The sequence below is a fragment of the Leucopleurus acutus genome, assembly GCF_964270905.1.
Source record: "Leucopleurus acutus genome assembly, chromosome: 2".
In the NCBI taxonomy this organism is placed as follows: Eukaryota; Metazoa; Chordata; class Mammalia; order Artiodactyla; family Delphinidae; genus Leucopleurus; species Leucopleurus acutus.
The window spans coordinates 96,615,479-96,621,096 of record NC_139143.1 but is presented as its reverse complement, the minus strand read 5'-3'; positions in this window follow the sequence as shown (position 1 = coordinate 96,621,096).

Below are 5,618 nucleotides of genomic sequence, written 5' to 3'. Positions count from 1 at the left end.
ATTGTGAGAGCCCAGGGTTAGAGCCAATTTAGGCACTCCTGCCAGTGGACTTTACTTCCTGAGGGGAGGAGGAAAGACTGTAATTTGACATCATCCTAGGCCCTCCCTCTACCCAAAAGCAAGCATCAGAGTAAACCAAGTAGAAAATCCTTTGGGTAACTGTTGCTGATTAAACCTGGAGGCCGTTGCACTAAGGTGGCTCTAATGCCAAGTTGGCCTATGTTAGCAAACCAAAATCAAAACAGGGTTATGAAATGGAAACCTAAGGATGACCAGTCACAAACAGCCAGTCAGGAATTAAGCTGTGGCCCATTAATAACTTCCTTGCTTCGCTTCTGCCCTCTCTATAAAAGCCTCTCCCTGAGCTCCCGTTGGTGGAGCGCTCCTAACATCTTCCAGTTTGACACTGCCCGGTTTGAATCCATTTTTGTTCAAACAAACTCTTAAAATTTTTAATATGCCTCAGTTTGTCTTTTAACAGTTCTGGTGTCAGAAGAGGGAACAAAGGAAGGAGACCCCGAGCAGCCAGAGGTAGGTATCTGCTGAGCCCCTTGGCTTGCTGGTTTCTAGCTGCCTCTGGAGGTGTGGGTAAGTCCCTCTCCCACCCCAGCTCCACAAGCTTTTGCAGTATGAACTGTCAGACTTTAGTTGAGCCTTTCTTCTTCCAGACTGGGTCCAGAAACTGGTTGGAGTCAGCCTGGGTCCGGGGTCAGACTGGGTTGGACTTAAACTGGGCTGGTCCTGTGTGAGGTCTCAGGTGAATGAAATTTTGTTTTAAGGGTGAACAAGTAGGCTATCCTTACCAAAGACAACCTTGTACTACAGTAGCCACAGTTTATCCACTTATGAGGTGCCCTAGAGAAAAAGGGATCCCAGCCAACCCTTACAATAAGGGTAGAGGGAAAATTATTCTTCCTCCTCTACAGTTTCTGGTGACCAGGATGACACCTGCTGGGACACTCCACTTGCTTTAGAGCCTGCTGATGGGATCCCGGGAAAGCTGGCAGAAGCCCATAAAGGGTGAGAATTCTTACCAAAGTCAGTTCTCCTGGACCTCCATCTGTGGTGCCTGGTTGAGAGAGGAAGGTACAATTTCACAGTGTTCCTTCCATTCTAGATTCAGATTGGCAGGAGAAAAGTGTTTGTAAGAATTAGATCTTTGGGGGCTTCCCTGGTGGCATAGTGGTTAAGAATCCGCCTGCCAATGCGGGGGATATGGGTTCGATCCCTGGTCCAGGAAGATCCCACATACCGCGGAGCAACCAAGCTCGTGTGCCACAACTACTGAGCCTGTGCTCTAGAGCCCTCGAGCCACAGCTACTGAGCCCATGTGCCTAGAACCCGTGCTCCGCAACAAGAGAAGCCACCACAATGAGAAGCCCGCGCACCGCAATGAAGAGTAGTCCCCACTCACCGCAACTAGAGAAAGCCCGCGTGTAGCAATGAAGACCCAATGAAGCCAAAAATAAATAAAATTTATTATAAAAAAAAAAAAGAATTAGATCTTTGAATGGTGGCTTGTGAACTTTCATTTAAGTCCCCACTGGTTCTTGGTCTTTTTACTCCCAGGGACAGCTATAGCTTTCTCATTTATCTTATTATGTCCTGAGAACTTGGCTTGGCTTTCTGCCCATCAGGGCACACAGGTTGGCAGTTCTTATGTGTGCAGGCAGCTCAACTGTCACATTGGGGACCCCCAAAATATGGCTGGACAGAAATGTGGGTCACCAGCCACCAGGGGAATTGTCTTTCTTTCTTTCTTTCTTTCTTTTTTTGCGGTACATGGGCCTCTCACTGCTGTGGCCTCTCCCGTCGCGGAGCACAGGCTCCGGATGCGCAGGCCCAGTGGCCATGGCTCATGGGCCTAGCCGCTCCGCGGCATGTGGGATCTTCCCGGACCGGGGCACGAACCCGTGTCCCCTGCATCGGCAGGCGGACTCTCAACCACTGCGCCACCAGGGAAGCCCTAAGTCTGTCTTTCTTTGATTATCTTTGGGAATGGCTCTGGATCTTGGGGCTGGGGGAGTAATATCTTTTGTACTTTCTTTGGGGATGCCTCTTGCATCCATGGTTAAACTATGGTTTTGTTTTTGAGTCATTTGATAGGGATACCTTTGGTTTAAAAGTAAAAGAAAAGTTTGTTTAGTATTGCCAGGAATAGTTACTGTTTGTCCCACTTAAAACATGTTAATAAAATATTTAAAAGGATTTTTTTAGTGATCTTTCTGGTTAGAAGTTGGCCACTCTGGGGAGTTCCTTGATGGCCTAGTGGTTAGGATTTGGTGCTTTCACTGTGGAGGCCGGGGCTCGATCCCTGGTCGGGGAACCATCCCACATGCCATCCCGCTTGCTGCGTAGCGCGGCCAAAATGCAAAAAAAAAAAAAAGTTGGTTACTTTGGAAGCTGATATTCAGAGCCTGATAGGAACTGTTTTTAAGGGCTTCTCCACCAAGCTGAAATGAAATTATGTACCCAGAGGGAAAGAAAAACATTCTGAGGCTACTGTGGAAGAATTTACTAAAGCATTCAAAAGATGCACAGCTCCAAATCTGGAACATAGGAATCTTTTAATTTTCATCTTAGTTGGAAATCTCCCTGACATAAAGAAGCAAATTGAAGATAATATAGTTGGATGGGTGGGTTCGCTGGGCCTCAGGTGGCAACCCAGTTCTTTGAGGAATAAAGAACAACTACTTGTCTTACAAATAGAGTTTTGACAGGAACAGAAATGCAGCTCTAGAAACAATGAAAAGTCTATCCTTTTTACCAATCTCAAAACCTCCTCTATTCAGCTCAGAAGGCTTACAGATATTATAAAACATCTGGATTTAGGGAATAAGAGTTCTTCTTGGTGGAATTTACATCCTTTTTCTGTGCCTTTGAGCTTTGAGATGTAAGCATTCTGCATCTCAGGTATTTAGAGCCATTTCTTTGAAATGTAGACTTCAGGGAGGTGATTCTTATTAGAAGGACAAAAACAAAAGTATGTGGGGGGCGATTTGGAAACTAGGTGAAAGTTCTACTGAGTTAAATTATGGATATTCATTGACTAGATCATTTCCAAGTAAGATAAAATACTGAAACATTAATTACTGAACACAAATTTATCTACTTTTGGCATTTTATCTACTTTGGCTTCTTATTACAGAGGAACTAAAGATATTTGGGTTTATTGGTAAACGTGTTTTATGCCATATCGAAGAATTTACTGTGAGGGAGAATATACTTCTGGAAATTATGAAATGTATTTATAAATGTGCCAGTCCACAGAATGCTAGTGTAATAGTCCACAGTTGCTTGCTTCTTAGTTTTCACTAGGAAGTAAGGATTCTAAGGGTTACGAATTCTAATCGTTACATGTAATTTAAAACTACTAAAGTATAGGGGTGAAAGGAAACAACTGTGTGAAAAGTAGGAAGGAAAGTAGAATGTGTCTAGGGGGTAAGGAAAGGTATGGAAGGACTTTATTAAAAGTCTTTTTGTCATTTGCAGAGAGTTATTGTTTTACTCTGATGCTTTCACAGAAATGCTTCTTTGTCTTTAGAGATTCATGGAAAGATCTAGAATACAGGTTTCTGATAAGTTTAAGAGCATAAAAGTGAACTGGGTAAGAATTTTCAGAGCTAATGAAAAAACTGGGTTCATCCTGAACAAGAATTAATAACATATGATTAAATGAACTGATGAGGATGATTATAATGTTTTTTACAACTTTTTCTTTGAAACACTGCTGATTCCTTAATGTTTTGTTTTCCAAATTTAAGGAAACCTTTCTGTCTTAAGGCAGTTTGGTAAATTATACCTTTGTAAACAAAAGTGAAACTTTTTTTCCCTACCTGATCCCTCCAGAATTTGGAAATTTGTTGTGTAGTCTTATTTTCATGGCAATATAGTGATTTACATAAGCCCAATAAGAATATGTTCTTATAACAGGACACAATTAGAAGCCTTGGTTATATTACCAAGGCTTTGACTAGAATGTCATATTTGAGAATATGCATAAAATCAGATATGACCAGACAGTTTTAAGGAACTAAGGCTGACTTTATGGAGGCAATAAAGCTCCTAAGAAAAACTGGCCTGGCATCTTGTTTATAGGGTTCCAAGAAACCTTACCAGGTGAGTAAGGAAGGTCACTTCCTGGCAGGCCCGAGAACCTCAGGATATCTTAGGGACCTTGAGAAGAGAGGAATTCACCCAAATCTATAGGTATTCCAGATGAAGTCTGAAATGACAAATCCTTGACTTGACTTCTTAATCTGGAGAGCCTTTAAAAGTTCAATCTAAGATTCCTTATAAAAAGTCCTAGCAAAACAGATTTAAAAAGAGCCTATATGGTCAATTACTCTTCCTACTGCACCTCTGTAAATAACCAGCCCAAGTTTTATGAGACTAGACTTATTCTGCAAACAAATTAGCCTTACTGTGATTATCTTTGATAGAAATGGGGGTGATTATAAAAAAAATTATGTTGCAGTAGAAAATTATAATACGATCTTGTGGATATCAGATTCTAGTCCTATTCACTGTCTTTGAGCTTTTGTTATATACCTGTAAACCGGACTGGATCCTAAATTGTTCTAGTTTTCTCAAATATCTGGCTACTCTCCAAACTAAGATTTCCAGTTTTCTCCTACCCTTCTGATTTGAAATCACTAAGAACAAAGACTACCCTTGAACCTCCTTAGAAGGGACCGTACCAAGTCAGCAGTCAAACTTCAGGGCCTTAAACCTTGGGTCCATATCTCCCAGTTAAAAAGGGCTCCTCCAGACTCTTGGAACTATACAACTGGAGACCTAAAATTAAAATTGGCTTATGGAGGTTCCTCTCCAGAAGCAGATAGCATCTTGAGATGGACAGCTCTCCCGAGATCACAGATCAAGATCTTTATTTCCTATTTGAAACCTTTATTCGTTTTGCCTTTTCACTACTTGCTTTTTTCTCTCTGTTAATGCACGGCAAGACAATGCTTCTCTGGCAACTATCGCTGAATCTTGCTAAGGCCATACCTACAGAACAGAAGTCCCTAGGTTTTCTTGGTAAGATAATTTGACATAGTAGAATTGCTTTAGATTACTTGTTGGCTAAACAAGGAAGAGTCTGTGCCATAGCGAATACCTTTTGCTGTAGCTGGATCAACACCTCTGGTAGTGTAGCAAATGCAAGAAATTAACAAGCCACTTGGCTGAGGCAACAGGAGGCCATTAGACTAAGGTGGCTCTAGTGCTGTGTGGCCTACATAAGCAAACCAAAACCTGAGCCTGTAAATGCCTCAAGGTTATGAAATGAAAACCTAAGGACAACCAGCCACATACAGCCAACTAGGCTTTAAGCTGTAGCCAATCAATAATTTCCTTGCTTTGCTTCTGCATTGTCTCTGCAAAAGCTTCTTCTTGATCTCCTGAATGGAAGAGCGCTCCTAACCTCCTCTGGTTTGTCAGCACCAGCTTCCCATCGATTTTTGCTCAGATAAGCTCTTATCATTTTTAATATGCCTCAGTTTATCTTTTAACATTATGCTCAAGGCAGGGAGTGGGGCCCCAGAGTTGGGCAATACGTTTCCTGGACTATAAATGGCAATCTGCAGCATATTTGTGTACCTTCCGTGTAATGACTG